At 42.5% G+C, this 20,936-nt stretch overlaps 1 protein-coding gene across 4 annotated transcripts in view; it reads left to right on the top strand.

Annotated features, from left to right (window-relative positions):
- Positions 1-20,936, top strand: part of FYN (FYN proto-oncogene, Src family tyrosine kinase) — a 209,809-nt gene that overhangs the window by 81,565 nt on the left and 107,308 nt on the right. For all 4 annotated transcript variants that reach the window (XM_030928132.1, XM_030928135.1, XM_030928134.1 and 1 more), the window contains one exon: positions 9,393-9,462. The gene's annotated coding sequence lies outside the window, so the exon portion shown is untranslated. The remainder of the gene's footprint in view (positions 1-9,392; positions 9,463-20,936) is intronic.

Here is a 20,936-nt window from a genome sequence, read left to right as displayed (position 1 = left end):
CAGGGTCGTGGTCTCTCTGATGAAGGCTCTAGGGAAGAGTCCTTCCTTGCCTATTCCCAGCTTCTGGTGGTGGCCAGGAATCCTTGGCATTCCTTTGTTGGCAGCTGCATTGCTCTGACCTCTGTCTCTGTGGCCACGTGGCCGTCTTCCCCACATGTCTCTGTCTAGATTTTTTTCTTCCTTTAAGGACAGTCATTGGATTCAGAGTCCATACTAATTCACTGTAACTCATCTTAACGAATCACATCTGCAGCAACCCTATTTCCAAATCAGATGCTGAGGTACTTGGGGGTTAGAACTTCATATCTTTTTGGGGGACACAGTTCAATCTATACTACCCAGTGAACCCAGCATTTATTACTTTTATTTTTATACATTTATACTCTATTTTTATACATTTATACATACTTTTATACATTTATTACTTCATTGTCACCTTTGTGTAAGTTAGGTGACTGTGTAACTCTATTTTTGGACATTCTATTTTGTCCTCTTGGTCTGTTTGTCTGGCCTTGCACAAATGCTATACGCTATTAGTCTGTAATGAATCTTGATATCTGGTAGAGTAAGTCTTCCAGCCCTGTTCTTCTTGTTCAGGATTAACTAGGCTTTCGGCCCTTTGCATTTCCTTATAAACTTTAGAATCAGAATCTGCTTGTCAGTTTCCATCAGAAAAAAAAAAAAAAAACCTAGTTTAAAAAAAAAATGACGGTGAAGTTAAGATGCAATCGCAAGGAGAATCGACATATAAAAATACTGGACTTCCAGCCCATGTACATGGCCCAACCCTCTATTTAGGTCTTCTGTAATTTCCCTCAATAACATTTTGTGGTTTTCAGCATAAAGGCTTACATATCTTTTTTGGACTTATTCCTAGGTATTAGGTATTCTTTTGATGGAGATTTGTGTTGATGAAATAAAAAGCCAAGAGAGAGAAGGAAGGCTTCTACTAGGTTTGCTACTTCACATTATTGAGGAATTTTTCCAAGTTTACCAAGCTTAGCAGAACTGAGATTCAAATCAAGATCTCCCTGACTCCAAATCAGAACTGGGAAAATAAATCAATTATTACTTTAAAATGCAGTGTTAGTGAGATGATTCAAAATGTGGGAGGCTCAGGTGGATAAAACAGGTCCTTGGCAGGGAACCCCTGGTAGATGCCCTTGGTCTCCAGTGTTGCAACATTGAGAACGTGCACATAGGCTGGAAGAGATGCTGAGACAAGACTCAGATACTGGATAGGGGTGGGAGACATGATCTGAGATTTGCAGTGTTCTTAGGACCTTAGAGTTACCCGGAAGTACCAGGTAGGCCAGGAGGATGGCCATGGTGGTAGCAGTTTGAGTCCTTTCCCTCTTGAACCAGAGCTGTTCTGTTGCACTTTTATCTAATATTTTGGAATTAAGCCCTTCAAAATGTGCACGTGTGTGTGTTTCTAAGGTTAGAACTACCAATAACAAGAAAAGAATTTTTTTTATAATAAAATATTTCCCATTATAATGGATTCTCCAGGTAAGTGGTGTGCCAGCTGGATATCTTTTGGCGTAATTGTTACACATTTGGCATGGACACACACACACACACACACACACACATATATATATATATATATATATACACACACACACACACATGCACACACAGTTCTAGTACTAAAGAATAGCTTAAAAACTATCAGACTAGATATTCTTTAACATTCCGTTCAGCCCCAAGGTTCTGGGATTCTGATATTGTAGCCAACCTAAACTCAAGGGGCTCTGCACACATCATTATTAACCTTGATCTTGGTGACATTGTGATACTGTGTGCATTTCATGGGCCTTCCCCAGAGCCACTCCAGAATGTCTACTTGGAGGGACTTGGCAGCAGTAATCTGGTTGGAAAAGAGCTAGACATGTCCAGCCGCTGCGTTTGCATCATAGCAAAGCAGTGTGTCTGTTCAGACTGTGGATTGCAGATCTTAGGAACAACTTAATTTAAAAGGGCAAGTCAGAAATAATTCAAGTATACTACAAAACAGTTTTCGTTTTATTTTCTTTTTTTCCTGATACATGTGATATGATCACCTGACAGGAACTCATTACCAGTAAGAAAAGAAAGATATGATTATTATAACTGTATACTTCATTCGCATGAGTCTCATAGAAGCAGAATTGTTGTTTTTTCCTCCCAATAGTCAGCTGATTATTCCATTGGCATTTGCTTCTTTTATTTCTTCCCCCAAATAAACTGGGTACCCATGGCCTTAAGGTTGAAATATAGTGATAATAATATGAAATGATATCAGTACTACTGCTGCTACTACTCCTATTACCTGGGGGTTGATGGGGATTGGAGATGGGGAGCTAAAGCCCTACCCCCACCCATCCAGTCATCCATTTACATGATTCTGCACACCCATGTGTGCCAGTGAGCCCCAAATCTTTGTCTCTCTAGTCCAGCTTCAGAGCCATGGATGCTGGGACTCCTGCATCTGGCCTCTAGGGCAGCTGAGCATGAGCTTGTATTGGTGCCTTGCTCAACAGTGAGCCTCTGATTCCCTCTTGACCTGGCAATAGCTGATGCGAAGGGAGCAGCCAGCCAACGACCTTCCTGCCCCCTCATTCTCTGGTCAGTAATTCCTTTCTGCTGGCTGAGCACATTCCATGCTCATCTCTTCTTCTATTCGTCTCTCCTCATCCTTCTCCTCTTCTCTCTCTGCTGTTTACTCCCACTCCAGCAAATAATAAAACAACAATCACAACCTTGCTTGAGTCTGCCCTCTTGTTGGAGTGTAGCCAGAAGGACTCTGGCCCCTGCAGGCAGGGGAAGCAGATGGGTCAGCGTTGCCTTCTCAGAGCACCCCTCCCACCTCCCTTCCACCCAGTTTATCCAGTGAAAGGGAAGGCCACAGTCAGTCAAAAGTAAGCTCAGTTTCCTAGGAAACCCTGTATTTTCTAGTTCCCATCCTCCTCCCTGGCGATTGGGCTTTGTTTGTGTGCTTCCTTGTTTAATGGTTTCTTTCACCATTTGGAACTCTTTAATTTTTCAGACAATCAAGTTTGGGCTTGCAGAGAATATTGTAGCATGGCAGGTTGCAGGACTCTACTGTATTTTAAATTGATGGTTATTTTTGTGCGCAAGCTTCACAGCTTGTACCTCATGTTGCACAGGACAGCCATGGGCACAGAGAGCTTTGGAGGTGAGGGGAATTCATACTCCCTATGCCCCCTCACCTCCATTCTTTGCTTTTGAAAATGAGACTCAACAAAGACTCACACAGTGGTTCCTTAGCAAGTGGGCCCTGCAAGTGTGTGTTAGCTGTATCATCAGTCTACACACGCTAGAGGAAAAGTTGGAATCTCAGTTACAAAATGTATGTAATTTGGTCACAGAGGTGAATGAAAAAGGGTGAAGCCCTTTGAATGCAACAGAATGACTAGAACTGTCTCCCCTGTGCAAGGCATTGGGTCAGACAAGGTGCCAGTTGTTTGAAGATACATTTAGCCTGGGTTCTTGTCCTCAAGGACCTGGCCATTTTCCTTGCAGCAGATAGTGTGAAAAGTTGTACAGTAGTTGTACAATAGAGAGTAAGACTAATTCTAATGGAGGAAACTGGGCAAGAACTTCAGGGAGGGATTTATACTAGAGTTGGCTTGAGGGACAGGTTGGTTCTGTGTTCTTGCAGGTGGAGGTGAGGGCACAATAAGAAAGGAAATAGGACAGGTGAAGGCTCAGAGGAGGAACAAGTGTTGAGAACAGCAAGTGCTCTGAGAAGGCAAGGCATGAGGGAGGAGGAAGAAATGAAAGATACTGCCAGTGAGGTGGGTTTGGAATGATGGTGGATGGCTTTGAGTGCAAAGCTGAAAAGTTTGTGGAAGTCATTGGTCTTTCTAGCAGTGTCACCAAGCCGTGAGTTTCCTGGGAGCTGGCTCAGGCACTGCAGGGGAAGAGGTCTGGGATGCCAGCTGCTCCCCCAATTCTAGAGGAGAGAGCAGCTCCTCTCATCTTCATTCTGTATACAAGGATATTGTCTGTCTTTTGAGGAGGGTTCCACTTTAAGAAAAACCCATTGGCATATGCATGAGACCCATTAATTTATTCAGTCAGTCACTCAACAAATATTAAATGCCTACTACATACCAGACCCTGCACAAGGGTGTACTGAAAGACCATTGAAGATTTTTGAACTAATCAGTTGCCTGGTAGCAGGGGTGCTGGGTCTTGAGTTAAAATCCTATCTTTGCCACCCACTGATAAGAACTTGGGCAAGTCTCTTGGCCTCGTTGGACCCATTTTCTCCCTGTAAAGTATAGGCCTGGGCTGCTAAATCCTTCCCAGCTGAGATAGTCTGGGAGTGACATGAAAAGTGCTGTAACAAGAGTTTGTGTGTGTTGGGAGGATGGGGAAAGAGAGGCCAGAGTCAGAGAGAGGTGGTGATGGCAAGAGCTTCTGTGAGTCTGAGTGAAGCCTTTCATTTATTCATTCAACAAACATTTCATACTCAGTGCCAGCCACTGTGCCAAGCATTGGGAAAATAACAGTAACCAAAACAAAATCCGTACCCTTGAGGCACTATCTCTGTAGGGGGTGGCAGAGGAACTGGGAACATGGGAGATAGATCTAGAAATGTAGTGTGAAACTTATCCCATGGGATGACAGTTGGGACAGTGGAAGTGTATGTACCAGGAAAGAGATAGCAAAACAGTATTGAGAGAGAAGGAGTTCTGAGGAGATAGAACCTGGGAACATGCTGTGGAGAACCAATCAATGTTCCACTCCTTGATGGAAAGCACGTTTCTTCATCAAGTCCATACAACAAACCTAACCCCAGAAATACGCTCTTGTGGCTAAGAAGTTAGGACACATCAAAGAGATAATGTCCATTTAGACATGCATTCCTCCTTGACTTTATCACTTCTATGTGTGAAGCAGAATTAGACCAAAGCCACATATGCTTTTGTATAATAGCTGGTCTATTTGGTTTCCTCAGAAAGGTCTTTAATAAGTACCAATGATATGTATAGAGTTGTATGGGTGACTGCCTAAGTGAACTGCCAGTCCCTCAGATATTTTCCCAGACCAGCTGGCTCTTTTATTTTTTATTTTTTCATTTTCCCCAAGTAATTGGAGCAGATCCAGAAACAGATTCGGAGAGCCTCAAGCTTTTCCTTTTTTATCCTTCAGTAATTACATGTCACAGGTTGTCTTCCCTGTTAAAGTTGAAGCTGAGCAATTAGTCTCCCATTGTCTTTGCAGGAAATGACATATCAGTATGGCTTCTGGGGAAGGCAACTGTTGACCATCCTGGTTAAAATAATTTGGAAAGTGTTCAGCATTTCCTCCAGTTGATCATTTAGACTGGCTGATTTAGAAAGCTTTTGGAAATGTGAACAATGTACCATGGTTATCAGGACTGGAAATACTATGGGGTCAGTTCCCTGAGCAAAACGAGTTTCTGAACTGTGGCTTTGATCTCTGGACATACTGCCTTGTCCCACGTGCGACTGAGCCCAGGGCCTTGGCATTCTATTCTTTTTGTAATGCTTTGGTGGAGATTGATTAGTCAGGGTGTTTTCCAGCTGCAGGTAATTGAAAACCCAAGTCAAGGAGTCCTAAACAATAAGACATTTATTGGAAATCCAGAGGTGACACAGACTTCAACACCAACCTAATGCAGTAACCTACACTCTGCTTCGCTGTGTTTGTTCTGTCTCTGGACCAGCTTTATCCTTATACTGAAACAAAATAGCTGTAGAAGTTCTAGGTGTCACATTCCACACTACATTCAGAGGAGGGAGCTTCTCCCCAAGGAGTGAGTAGAAGCTCCCAGAAAAACATTCTTCACATCTCATTGGCTTAAACCGGGCCACATGCTTATTCTTAAACCCATCACTGGCAGTAGGAATGGATATCTCTTGGATCAATGCTTCTCAAACTTCAGTGTGCACACAGATCACCTGGGGAAACTTTCAAAATCAATGCTGATTCAGCTGGCTTGGGTGAGGCCTCAGCTGACAGCTCTTACAAGCTCGCGGGTGATGCGAATGTTGCAGGTCAGCACACTTCTAAATCTTGGACTGTCTCACCCCCACTCGCAGCTGGGGGTGCTGCCATGTGCCCATGGGCACTGTGGGTGCAGAAATATGGGGGGTTTGTTGGGAAGAAGAAAGAGGGAATGACCACATGCAGATGAGAGCTATATTAGAGATGCTTGTTTTCAGTGTGTAATTAGCATTTTAACTTTATACCGGGAGTCATACAATAGTCTGTGATACGTATTAAAAGCAGAATTGTTATGTGGGAGCACTCACAAAAATTTTATTCATTTATGGTGATGCAGGCATTGCAGTTCTTAAAACAAAAGATAAAACAGTCATGCCACCTGTTTTGTTATCATTCAGCTATTTTTATTCGTAATGAATACCATATATCTGGTGTGTCTCAAAAAGAACAAATTCAAATGAAATGGATTGAAACAGCCTTAAGTATAAAAAGAGTGTGCCAAATCCAGCCTTTGTTCTGTGAGTGGAAATCTCATCAGTCATGGTTATTGGGGAGGGAGAGTACACCCCCACTTGTCCTAAGAGTCACTTGTCATGATATTGGGTATGAAAAATGCTGCCAGTGGTGAATTTCTGCCAAAGCAAATGGCCACAATGCGCTTATAAGTGGTTTTCAGTGGAGAAAGTCATTATGCTCTATTCGTTTGAAAAGGAAGAACTGTTCTGTTATTTTGTTGTGCTTGACAAAAGATACACAGGATTCCTGTGCTGCAGCTGTTTAGGAAAAAGGCTGATAAGATGGAAGGACCAGTGTCCACCCTGAGGCTGGACAATCACAGGCTCAGTGGTCTTAGCATGAAGTATGTGGACAGGTGCTGAGTAGACCTTCCCGAGATAGTCACTGTGGTAGTTGCTGTCCTGGACCTCATGTGCAAGACAACATCACCCAGGAGGGGACATGGAATTTCACTGCTCAGTCTGTTTGTCCCACCTGCCTCAGAACCACCGGTTCACATCTATGAGACTGATGGGAAGCTGGAGCTTGGTGTGGTCTCCTGTAGAGACCAGAGCAACTGTACCTGGCCTCACCAGCATGAGTCACCAGAGTGCCCATACTTAGGAAATCACCAGTTGTGTCTTGTCTATTCAAAGGACCTGAAAGGTTGAGAGATTATGTGCTACTCTGGGCTAGCTGGGGAAAGCTGCTAGACTTGAAGCCCCAGGAAGACAGGCATTATGCTTGTGTCACACAGGCACCCTGTATATTGACAGGATGATTGAACAGCTAGTCTGTTCCCAGGTGATCTGTCAGTCAACAGCATGGACTAATCGCTCACTCTCAAAAAGAGAAGTATTAAACAAGACAACATTGTGTTGCCTACCTTCAGTAATGTATAGTCTAAATATAAAATGCTTAGGTGTCCCATCTACATGTTTAGGACCTCATAGGCTGCCAAGCAGCAATGAGATAATATTAATGATTACCTGAGCTCATGTGGGACAAGCAGATTGCGCCATTACCTGTGGATGGACTCGACAGTCCTGATGAGCGCCTCCTTGCTGTGCTGCGATAAGGCAAGGCATTATTAGCCGTGGAAGGAATTTTAAAATAGGGAAAAAGCTGGGACCTTCCCTGACAAATTAAAAGGCTGACTTTAAAAGTAGTACATTTATTTAAAGTACTTATATGAAATAAAGTATTTTTAAAAAGAGAAAAATAAAGCAGCATAAGATAATACTGAGTTGGGAAAATCAAAGTAGAAAAGGCAATGGGAATGAAGCTAGGCCTGAAAGCTGGGTCCATGCATGTAATTCAGGGGACCAATGAAGTTGGACGGGGAAAAACATGATCTCATCATTGTCTCTAACCCTTATCTGAAATTGTACATTTCCTAATATTATGAAAGTAGCATTAGCTATTTGGCCTTCATAGAAATTATGAATATTCCACAGAGGAGCTAAGTTGTTACACTTATTTAATGTTAATTAATTTAAATTAAAATAGCCAGATGTGGCTAGTGGCTACAATATTGGTCAAGGCAGACCTAGTGCCTAATAATAAATTCCATGCTTTTTAAAAAAAAAAAAGAAATTATGAATATTTTCATACTATATTACAGTTATAGATATTCTGAGGTATCATTTATGCCTAATAGTACTTCAAAATTACAGAGTATTAGACTTCTTGAAAATTATTTAAGTATTGAAAGATGCTCATAACAATTTTGTCAAATATTTTGCTAACCGTATAACAGTATACTGTTTTTGACTCCTGTGCATCTCATATATTAGTTTCAAGCATTTGTAAACATCATTCTGAGAAAGATGTCTTTAGACTGCCATAGCACAAAAGGTAAAGAGCCCCTGCCTTTGACAATGGCCAGCCTCCTACCAGAGAATGGATGGCCTACCTAGAGGCTTAGAGGCAGGACAGGCCTCTGGGCACTACAGCATTTGATAGGATAATGTGGAAAAGCTGGGGTGAGCTTGAGTGCCTGGCTAACATGACTCAACAGGTAAATTTGCAGGTCATAGGAGGTAGTGGAAGGTCCATCCATTGAGGAAGGACAGGCTGCATAGGTTGTGTTTAGAAAGGATGCCTTGTACAGCCATGAGAGTTGGATGGGAAGGGAAGAAACTGGAGGCCAAGAGACCAGTGTATGCCAGGCATGATGCTGACCAGATGGAGTGTAACGTTGAGAATAGGGAGAAGCAATGTGTTCCCAGCACCACTGTGGAACTCTTGTGGGGCTGGACTGAGCCAGGGTGTGCAGTGGAGGTGAAGAAGGCTGTGTTAGTTTATAGGCCTGAGGGGCTGGGAGAATGATGATAACAGCTCAGGCTTACTGGGTGTTTACTGTGTGCTAGAGGCTGTTATAAGCCCTTCTATGTCATGTATGTATGTTCTTTAATTGATATCATTCAATCCTCATAGCAACCCTATGAGGTCAGTACAGTAATCCCTGTTTTACACATAATAAAGCCTAGAAAAGAAAGGTTAGGAAAACTGTCCAGGGTCTCACAGCTAGCTGGCAAGAAGGGAGGATATTACTGGAAAAGAGAAATTGGTTTGGGGGAATATGTTATAGTTCAACTGTAGATATTTTTCCATCGTTCTCTTGTCTTCAAATATTTCAAAGGGCTAAACATTCAGATATTTATAAGCATAGTTTCTGGTATATTTCATTGCCTAGTATTTAAATTTTTATTAGTGAATACTGAGATAATTTGTAGATTGGTTTCATCTTACTGGGAAAAACAGAGAAAACTGGTAGATGGGATTTAGTACATTGATGGGTGCCCAAAGCAGAGGAAGAGGCTGCAGCTTACAGAAGAGAAACATAATATGTATTCAATTATTTGTGTTTAATGATGTGGTTTTTCTTTTGTTGTGGTATTGTTTTTCAGGACCAGTCCTGCTGCTGTTGTAGAAGACATGTGGTGTATATAAAGTTTGTGATCATTGGCGGAAATTTTGGTAAGTGTTGCTGCATTTACTTCTAATGCCTCTTGCTGTAAAATGGTGCTTATGAAGGGAAGCTGTTGCCTTGTTCTGTGCATCTTTTACTTCTGCACTAAACTCAGGCAGAATGGAGTTCTGTAATTAAATGTGACATTGAATTGATGTTTTCTGACAGTGTGATACTTTTTCTTGTTATTGCTGATAGTATTAAGCAATATGGGGTTTTCTAAAATATAGTAAGTCTAGATTTAGAAAAGTTTCTGGATGCCGGTTCAAGAATACCCTTGACAGTTTATGTGCTAAGCCAGCCATATAATATAAGAGTAATAAACCTGCAGACCCAAAGAATAAAAGTCTCCAAAGCAGAGAGATCCATGTGACCCATATATTAAAAGAAAGAGAAGCAGGCAGCTTAGGAAATGGGAAGTTAAAGGAAGCTACAAGTCCAGCTTGCCTGGGAGCCAACCCACAGCCAGCATAACAGTGGTCTTGGGAGACCAAGAACATTCAATTCAGCGACCACCCAGACCTTGCTAGCAAGGTAAGAGGACAGTCTTTGTGATCAGGAGACCTGGGTTAAAATGTAAGTTCTATACCTACTGGTTGTTAGATAACCTCTCTGAGCCTGTTTCTTCTTCTGTAAAATGAGGCTTGTCATGTTACCTACCTCATAGAGCTGTTGTGAGAATAAAATGAGGTAGGTAGTGCTGGAGCATAGTAAGTGCTCAGTAAAGCCAGTCATTCTTAGGAATGGAGCAGCCTTGTTTGGAGACTGGACATTTCCCATTGAAGTCAAGCTACCAAGAGGCATATTTATCTTCCAGCAGGAAGGCTGCTAGGGATGGGTTGGTTACATCCCTTTGATGTTGCTAGAGCATCCCAGCTACTCACCATAACCCCTCCTCTAAAATTTACTTCATAAGAACCTGTGGGAATCCCTGCAACATTTACTACCTTTTCCAACCCTGGAGACCCATTCTTAGACAAGTTTGGCTAACTAATTCCCTTCCTGCCACCTTCGCAACCAGAGAGGTCACCTTGTTTGAGCCCTGTTCATTTTTGGAGTTAATGTCAATTTAAATCACATTTATGAGGAAAGAAGGGTGGGGATAGATGACACCATTGGTTGCACCTCAATTGCCATGTTTAAGCTTTCATTTCCAAACCTTTCTTTTGATTTTACGTTTTTGTCTATGCTTATTACGTAGCCTTCACAGGGATCGGATTGCTGCGCTGAAATGTTTGAGCTTTGACTGAAAGAATTTGGCTTTTGGGTGGGGCCTTTACCTGTGATTGGGAGACTCAGCTGTGGCATTGCAGATGGGCCAGTGTTTAAGGTCAGATGTCTGTAAGTGACTGTGCTCTCATTTCATGGAATCAAAGAGAGGGACGTGGCTTCAAGGGTTGTCTGGTCCAATCCCTTGCTAGCAAAAAAAAAAAAAAGAGAAAAAAGAAAAAAAAAAGGTATTCTACTGATCCCTGACAAGGGAATTCAAATTCTTCCAGAGATAAGGAGCTTCCTGTTGCACAGGGTACCTTGGTTCAATTAAAAGGACAATTAGGGCCTACAGGGAAACCCTTGTGGGGAGGGGAGGTATAATTGTTCTGTCTCTTAGTTCTGGTGGTATTTATGCAGTTGTATGCTTTGGTGAAAACTCACAGAACTGTACACTAGAAAGGGTGAGTTCTCCTGAATGTAATTAGACCTGAATTTTAAAAATGGAAAAAAACCCCAGCATTTAAAAATTGAACAATTAGCCCAACTTGTTAAAAAGAAAGTAAGGAGGCCGGGTGCAGTGGCTCACGCCTGTATTCCCAGCACTTTGGGAAGCTGAGGAGGGCAGATCACAAGGTCAGGAGATCAAGACCATCCTGGCCAACACGATAAAACCCCATCTCTACTAAAAATACAAATCTAGGAGGCGGAGGTTGCATTAAGCCGAGATTGCGCCACTTTACTCCAGCCTGGGTGACACAGCGAGACTCCATCTCAAAAACAAAAAGAAAAAAAGAAAGTGAGGAATGCAAAGGAGAGAGGGAGGAGGGAAGAAAGAAAAGCCATCCAGTCCTTATATTGAACTATTAATACAGTATATGTGCTCCATGGGACAGGGACTTGGTCTTGTTCCTTTCTGGAGTCTTGATGCCTAGATAGTGCCTGGCACATAGAAGGCATAAATGTGTTAAGTATTTATTGAATCACCTGTTGCTCTTAATCACCCTCAAAGTAAGTCCACTCACTTTCTAACATTCCAGCCCACCAAATATCTGAAGACACTGTCCTTCCTCATTCATCTTCTCTTCTCTGGGTGAACTTACCATCTCCCAGGCCTGGCCTCTTTGTCCTCTGATGCTATTTTCATACCCCTTCTCCATCTGGCAGAGCTCCTTGAGGAGGCATCTGCTTCCCCACACCTCTCCTGTGCACCTAGACCAGCACTAGACACGCTGACCCACAGTTATGGCCTAGGAGGAGCACAGAGGGTGCTTGCTTCTGTGGATGCTGTTAATAGACACCCAATCCTCTTCCTTTCACAATCAGTATGAAGTGTCTAGTCATGGATCATAAGGGATTTATTTAACTCAGTCTTCTAAGAAAGGAGCTCCTAAAAGTAGGGAGGGTACGCAGTGCAAGAAAGAGCTCAGGCGCAGCTCATCCTCTTATAGGCCTTGTCTGAAATGAAGCCAGGTCCTGGCACCCTCAGCCTGAGGCAGCGTGGTGCTGTTGATAAATCTTTAGAGGCAGTACTGTGTCACAGATTCCAATTCCTCATTACAAGTCATAGGAAGTTTGAAATTCTTCCAGCTAAACTTGTGAGTACCTTGAAAAGCCTAGGTTTCTTTCTTCTGGCCATGCCAAGAAGTGATATATAAACACATAAATACATATAGAGAGAGCAGTGGTTTTCAACTGGGGTTAGTTCTGCCCCCTCGGAGGACGTTTGGTAATATCTGAAGCCATTTTGGGTTGTCACAATTAGGGGAGGGAAGAGGGTGTGTGCTAGTGGCATCGAGTGGGTGGAGGCCAGGGATACTGCTCAGTGTCTTAAAATATATCTCATAGATCAGCAGCGCACACTCACGCACACATGCAGAACAGCCGGGCCCGAAATCTCAGTAATGCCAAGCTGAGAAACTCTGAGATTATAAGTAATTTTTTAAGTGTAAATGTTTAAAGTACTTATTATTTTGAAGGTTTAAAAGTTGAAATATCTTAATGTTTGATTATATGTAAATATACAGCTAAAAAACTTAAAGAAATTTGTTCAGAAAATCATCTGAGTGGAAAGGCTGCCAAGAGGCTATCCCTTCTATTACCCCTGACTCCAAGCAAAAAATCACCTAAATGAATTCAGACAGACAGATGGACCTTTGACGGCTTATACAGAATGACGGTCAACTAAAGATAAAAACAAGACTCACACAACATGATCCCAGCATTTACACAAAAGAGATTGTCTCATATTTTAAATTTCAACCCCAACTTCTTCAGATGTGTTAGTCATTCGATGACCTCTAAGATTAAACGGTATTTCAATCTGGGCTAGTCCTTCTTTTTGAATCAAGGCGGTTCTGGTGTGATGAAAATGTGCTTAGGGAGGAGAGAGATCTCATTACAGATGATTGAGATTGAGTATTTTGGTACACAGAGCTGTGTATTTGCATCAGTTTGCTAGTGACACCACAATCTGGTTTAAATGTGAGTCGCTGAGAGCTTTTGTAGCCCAATATGGCTACATTTGCCGAAGCAGGGAGATTAAAGCAACATATGTCAATTTATGATATAGGACAACCCACTGCAAAAGACTTTACCTAATTATAGGGCCTATTTTGGGAAGGTAATGGTGCTTTTCGTGAAGTATATTTTGGGATGCACTCACCCGGCTTCTAGGCCAGTAATATCTTCCCAGAAAGGGTGTGGTGTGTGCTTGTGGACATAAATATTTTCTTACCAAAAGCTGTGGTGTAATATTCTTTCAGCTTTACTACCCTTCATTTTTCTTTTTCTGATTGTCTTTCCTTTTGCAAGAATGCTATGAAAATGTACTCTGGAAAGCCAGAGAAGAGGAAGATGAAAGATCTCATTTCAGATGGCCAAGTCCAGAGATACAGACTTTACCAGTCTACTGTTTTTAAGATGAATGGGATTTGGAGGCATTCAGGAACATTGACTAATAAGCAGAGTTGAGGGAGGTGAAAAACACCCCGTGTTGGCACTAGATATTTTTATGTAAGTATCTGTGGGAAAACTATCCCTTTGCAACCCAGTGTGTCCCAGCCAGCACTGGTCCTGCTCCACTCCAACCCCTGAGTGATCCTCAGGGTCCATTCCATGCCTTTGCTGTTGGCTTGTGACCCAGGGTAGGTATCTGCTTTTACTTTTGTTCTTTAAGACTGTGCCTTTCACCTGCTCTACCTCCTCCATCCCAGCCTTTAACTTCTCTGTTAATACCTGAGACTTTTGGCCTTCAAGGAGAGGTCAGAACTTTCTGTCCGGTCAGCAAAATGAAATTAGCTTCTTATTTACACAATGTGAGTACAGCGGGAGGAGAAGCCAAGATAAAGAGTGAAAATGGACAATTTTGTAACCCAAAATCCAACCAGACCTAGGGACTGGAGAAACACTTTTACCTAAATTCCGAGTCATGAAGGCCACAACGTGAGAGCAAGAATAGCCCATGGGAGGAGTTAAAGGCAGAGGCTCCCACTGGAGAGCCCTCTGGAGAAGTGTCCCTGAGTCTCCCTGAGCAGCCTGTGGGCCCCTTCCTCAGAATTGGCCTAAGAGCTCGTTAAACACACAGATCCTGGCCCACCCCAGACTGGTAGAATCAGACAGAATCCCTGTGGTGGGTGTGTGACTTTATTCTTAACAGCCTCTTCAGGCGGTGCTTATGCACACGAAACTGTGAGAATCCCTGTTCCAGTCTCCATTCTCAACTTTTCTTCAGGGCTTACGATTCCATCTGAGGTTGTATGCAGCAGTCTGGCCCCCCCTTTAAGACTGATTCCCTTCCATAGCATCACTCACATACTTAAAGAACAGATCCCTAAAGCACATCATTTGGAAAATCAGCCCTGGGCATAGGAGGGTAGGGTGTCATCTTCTGTGTTACTGTATAATCTTGGCTCCTAAAGTAATTTCCACAATCATTGTATCACTTGCTCACTAAGAGAAGTATCATTTTCATTCCAGGTTAGTTTTGGCAACATTCTAAACCAGATTCCTTGAAGCTGCTTTGCGGGAGGCCATCCTGTTCCTCTGCTGTAATCATCCAAGTATTTGCCATCTGCTTTCACTCTAAAATTCACACTATGCTGTAGTTTTTATCTGTAGCAATACTTATAAGTCAAAATTTCCCACTTATTAAGGGGAAACATTTTCAGAACAAGTAGCTGTCACTTGTATTCTAGTGCATGACTAGAGAGATAACACTGTAATAGTTCCCACCTGGGATCCAAGTGGTTGGTCCCACCCCACAGCCCTTCCTCTGATGTCAGGCTGCCTGTGCAGATGCATATTAGGTTATCATTTGCTAGCTCATTTAAGTTTGTAAACAGCTAGCTGGGCACAGTGGTGCATGCCTATAATCCCAGCACTTTGGGAGGCTGAGGCGGGTGGATCACTTGAGGTCAGGAATTCGAGACCAGCCTGGCCAACATGGTGAAACCCCGTCTCTACTAAAAATACAAAAATTAGCTGGACGTGGTGGCACACGCCTATAATTCCAGCTACTCAGGAGGCTGAGGCAGGGGAGTCACTTGAACCTGGGAGGCGGAGGTTGCAGTGAGCGAGATCACGCCACTGCACTCCAGCCTGGGTGACAGAGCAAGACTGCATCTCAAAAATTAAGGGGACTGCATCCCCTTAATGGGGAGGGGGGAAGCTGCAGCACATTTGATCTTCCCAAACCACTTCCTAGGCAGTGTAATCAATGTTATCACCCACTGGAGGCTCAGAGAATTTAGCTGATGTCTAAAGCAGGAGGCATTTGGGAATGTGTGTGGGAGATGGGGAGGGGTTTGTTGTTGTCCTCACAAAGACTGGAAGGTGCCACTGGCACATGATGCAAGAGAAAGTGGGGCAGGGATGGTAAATGTCCTGCAGTGCCTGGAACAGTCCTGCCCAGTGAAGAACTGTCCCTAACTCAGTGTTCATAGCACCCCTGTTGAGAAACACTGCTCTGAGGTTGTACTAGAATGCAGTAGAGCTAGGTGCACACCCGCACTATCTGAATCCAGATCCTTTATAGCCCTCTCTGTGTTAAAGGCATCACAGAATTAATTTCCACTTCATTGGGAGCTCTCACTCCCTGAAAGTTGAATCCAGAGTGGCTATTCTGCAGGTCATGCAATTGCTGCCCCAGGCATCAGAACTCAGGCATGACACACTTCATATGGAAATAGACTCTCTAAAACCCCGGTGGCCTGGCTGGCCAGCATGTTGTATTATACCTGTCCTACCTCCATGAGTGTGCAGTGCAGGTGTGAGAGAGAGTACTGTCTTTGGAAAAGATGAGAGCCCAGTAGGATGCTCTGCCCATAGCCTCGCATCCACCTGACTTAAAACCATCCTGATAGCAAAGTAGGTGTTGATTTCACAAGTTTTTGATTTGTTATCTTCAACTTCATACCTACCTGGTGAACCCTTACAGGAGCTGTTGGAGTTTTGTTTAAAGTTTAGTTTTGATGTCAGCTGGCAAGGGAGCTGAGACAGTGGCTACATCAGTTTGATGAGCACACAATGAAATTTATTAAATTGGTAAAAATAAAACCATATTGAATGAAAAGGAACCCAGGGCAACTGACCTGAATATAGGTGTTGAAGGGATTCTAAAAGAGGGAGAGGGAGTAGTGATATTATCTCATCTTTTTTTCTTTCCTGTTTTGTATTTCTCCCTCTCCCTCTCCTTTTCCCTCTTCCCCTCTCCCTCTCCCCCTTTCCCTTTCCCTCTCCCTCTCTCCCTTTCCCTTTCCCTCTCCCTCTCCTGCTACCTCTCCCCCTCTCCCTCCCTCTCCCTCTCCTTTTCCCTCTCTCCCCTCTCTTTCTCCCTCCCCCTCTCTCCCTTTCCCTTTCCCTCTCCCTCTTCCTCTCCCCCCTCTCCCTCCCTCCTCCTCCTCCTCTCCCTCCTCCGCTGCCTCTCTCTTTCCCTCTCCTTCCCCCTCCCCCTCTCTCTTTCCTTCTTTCCCTCTCCTCTCCCAGTTTATTTCCTAACTTTTTATTTTGGAAAATTTCGAACTTGCTGGTTGGGAGAATTATAAAACAAATTTCCAACTTGCTGGTTGGGAGAATTATAAAACAAACACTTTATATCCTCTGCCTAAATTCACCATTTGTTCTACATTTGCAACATTTGCTCTGTTCCCTCTCCTAATTATATATATAAATTATACATATTATATAAAATTTTGCTGAACCATTTAAAAGTACCAAACATCTTGACACTTTACCTGTAAATATTTCACCACCCATCCTCTGAGAATAAGGATTTTTTTTATATAACCATACTATAGTACTATTTCCACATCTTAAAAATTTAATAATCATTTTATATTATCTAGTATTAATTCATATTCAAATTTCAATATAGTCCCAAACAATATTTTATAACTTACCTCCCCACCCCCACCCCGAAATCTAGTAACCAATCAAATACACTTGATGAATTTGGTTGGTAACTTTTCTTTCATTTATCATATAACTTTAAACAATTACTTTTTGAAAAGTTCAAGTTCATTGTGTTATAGAGTGCCTTACACTCTGGGCTTGTCTGCTTCTTCACAGCATTGTTTAGCATGCTCTTCTCTTCCTAAAATTGGTTAGATCTAGAGGCTTGTTATTAAGTGGAGGTTAAACATCTTTGCCAAATATACTTTATAAGTGATGTCATTCACCTGATATTACATCACATCGGGGGCAGAAGTCACCTTGTTCCACCATCCTCAGTGCTAGGTTTCATCTCTTGGGTAAGATGGTAACCAGACCTAACCAATGTCAAGGTGCACCTTGAGTTAATAAATCATCTGTAGGCTGATACGTGGGTCATTTGTGAACATCCTGCTCCAACCTTCGTTTCATCCAGTGGCTTCAGTAATCGTGGATAATCCTCACCGGATTCAGTTATTACTTTGAAATATTGTCTGATACTTTTTACTCTTACCTTTCTCTTCCTGAATTATTTGTAGTGTATGACCTAGGCCTTCATCTTTTTGCAGTTATGGTTTTCTAGCCATTTCCTTGGTGGTCACCTGGATTTTGCTGTGATTAGGCTAAACTTTTTTTTTCTTGCCTTTGGGATAAGAAGGAATAACTTTAGCAAAGCATTTACTGCATGCTGGGGGTACCACACAGGCTCCTCACATGTAGAACATTTTTCACTTTCTTCCCACATTACAGCTTAGACTAGTGAAGTGACTTGCCGAGGGTCACCCAGACTCTATGGGAGAGCTAAGATCGAACCATATCTATCAGGTTTAGAGCCAGGATTTTTCAACAATTCCATGTTCCCTCTCATCCCTTCTGGCCGTGCCTCCCCCACGCCCGCCCACTACAGTTCTTGCCTCAGGCCACAAGTGCCTGCCTGACTGAGTAGGTCCCTAAACAAGGAAAGTCAGCCAGGAGACTACAGCTGGAGAAGCACAAACTAAGCACATCTAAAGGGCAGGTGCTGCCAGACCTCAGACGAGCCGTGCCCAACTGGAAACCGGCATCTTTATGTTAATCATTCCAACTTTTCAATGGCGGTGACTGATTCAGATACGTGAAACTCATCAGCCCAGTTGCCAATTTCAGCACCAGCACTACTGCTGGCTGAGGCAGCCTTGGGGAGGCCAAGGCTTTGTTTATAAACGGAATTTCATTGTCATTTGTGTGTGTGTGTGTTTTTAATACCCTCTTTTACACAGAAATTAATATGCTTGGGAAGTGATCCTGTTTTGATTTGGGGGATGTTTGATTTTTTTGAAGAGGGGGAAAGTTGGGTTTCATGGAAGTGTTATTTAACTGAATTACTTAATAGGCCAAGGTGTTATTATATAATCTTGGATTTTTTAATTGGGTAAGTTAACAGTACAGTAGTAGGTATTTCATATGTAAGTTTAAAAGAATGCAAATACATTTCCCTCTGCATATCATCTGTAGGATTTTGCTTTTTAGATTTGTTCTGACTCCTTCAGAAGGGTGTGACGTCTGTTGTTCCCATCTTGCACTCTGTTCTTTGTGTGTCTTTAACTGTGTTAACATGTCACAGGAACTCTGTCAGGTCGGTCCCGAGAGGGACTGAAGCAGAACTAATGGACAAATAGAAGTGCCTCTCCAGATGGATCCTGGCAGAGGCTAAAGATCTCTGTTGGTCATTCTACTTGTTTTAACCAGAATTATTCTTGAGTTTGTAGTGACTGGAAATGGTGCAGGTAAAGAGCTTCTCTAGACTTACTTCATCATGCAAGAATTTGGTCCTGTCTCTCATTTTACGTGTTAACCACCTGAAGCACAGAGAGGTTGAGGAGGACCCAAGTAAACCTTGCTATGGTTTGTTCCCACCAAATCTCATGCTGAAATTTGACCCCCAGTGTGGCAGTGTTGGGAGGTATTTGGGTCATGGGCAGCTGGATGCCATTCTTATGATAGAGAGTTCTCGTGCTCCCGAGACTGGATTAGATCTCAAGGAAATGGTTAGGGTTCTTCCAAAGTAAAGACACCCCTCTTAGGTTTGGCCTCTTCACACATATCTGCCATGTTTTGACCCAGCACATGGCCCTCCTGAGAAGCTGAGCAGATGCCAGCACTATGCTACTTGAACTTGCCAGCCTACAGAATTATGAGCTAAATAAACCTCTCATCTTTATGAATTACCCAGTCACAGGTATATAAGAACACAAAATAAACTAGGACAGACTTGATTAGCTTGGCTCTCGTGTGTTCCTCATCCTAAGCTAAAGTTTTCCATCTATAAGCAGTCACCTGCTTATAGGGTGACCCTGACGTGTCACCCACAATGTTTCTTCCCATCTGAACCACCCCAGCTTCCCACTGTCAGCCACATTTAACAAGTGAAGAAGTAAAGGTCTGAATCAGCACTGTCCACTAGAAACCAAAGCCAGGCAGCATGTACAATTTAAAGCTATCTAGAAGCCAGGTTAGAAGAAAGTAGAAAGAAATGAGTGAAATTAAACTTTATATTTTGTTTAACCCAATATATGTCCAAAATATTATCGTTTACATACCGTCAATATGTTAAATTATTGAGATATTTTTGTACTAAGTCTTTGAAATTTCATGTGTAGTTTATATTTATAGCATATCTCAATTTGGACAAGCCACTTGAAATGTGCCCAGTGTGGCTGCTGGCTATGGGGTTGGGCAGCACAGCAGTATGGAGGACGTAGTGCGGGGCGGCCCAGCGGTACGGAGGACATAGTCCAAGGTCACACCCAGCTAGTTCTGTAATTTAAATTTCAAGAGAAACTTGATCTGCTTTTTTGCCCTCCCCCCATCTGAAACCACGTATTCCTGTCCTCTTTGTGCCATTTCCACCTCTCCAGCTAACTGTAATTACAGAGAGATGCTTGGTTTGGTCATGACTGCTAGCTCAGCAGTTTTCTACCAGTCCTGGCAGCTGGTGAGACCAACATACACTGCCTGTAAATGATAGTGTAAAGCATACTTTTAAATTTCTCCACAGCAGAGTTTCCATAATTTTCTTTCTCTTAGAAGTAATTCACTGGCATTTTTCAAAGCCAGGGTGTTTTGTTTTTTGTTTTTTTCTTAATTCATTCTTTCTTAAAGTCCCATCTTAATCAATGGATTTGTAAAGTATTTACTAGCTAGTTATCTCCCCAGGACCTCAGCAGAACAAGTTGATGTCTGTTTTTTAGACCAGTTATATGTCTGTTTTCATTAACAGTGGTTAGGTTTCTTTTTTCCAACTAGTCAAATAGTCTCCCAATATGTCGGTCCCATTTTGAGTATTATTCACAATGAAATATCGGTAAAGGTTAGATTCCATTTCCACTAAATGTCAAGTCTCTGACCACTGACCCCACTACTTGAATTATTAGATTATAATCACAATCTCAGGGGAGAAAAATGACAGAAGAATGGCGACAGACTCCTGAAGTTTGTTGTGATAGACTTTACTGAACTACAAACCCTGAGCTATAAGAATTGAAATTCAAATAGGGAAAAGATTGTCCCATATTACTAATTAGAGGCCAAAACCCCACATCTTGCAACATTCTCAGTTAAGTGAAGGCTAGAGAAGATCAAGTTTTTGGATATCTTTCAGTAACTGAAGGATGGCACTGCAAAGCCAGCCCTCCTGTAATACAAATGAGTTTTCTTACATTCCCTTCAGTGCTGTATCCTTCGGATTTTGACTTGATGTCAACCTCACTATTCACAGATCCCCTGAAATCCACCATTTAAAAAACTTTAGGTGTGGGGTTGCCTTTGGAATTAGAGCAGTGTTGTTGTGAGTGGCTTGGTTTCT

This window comes from Rhinopithecus roxellana, chromosome 4 (genome assembly GCF_007565055.1).
Source record: "Rhinopithecus roxellana isolate Shanxi Qingling chromosome 4, ASM756505v1, whole genome shotgun sequence".
NCBI classification, from domain to species: domain Eukaryota; kingdom Metazoa; phylum Chordata; class Mammalia; order Primates; family Cercopithecidae; genus Rhinopithecus; species Rhinopithecus roxellana.
This window is presented reverse-complemented; position numbering and strand designations above follow the sequence as displayed.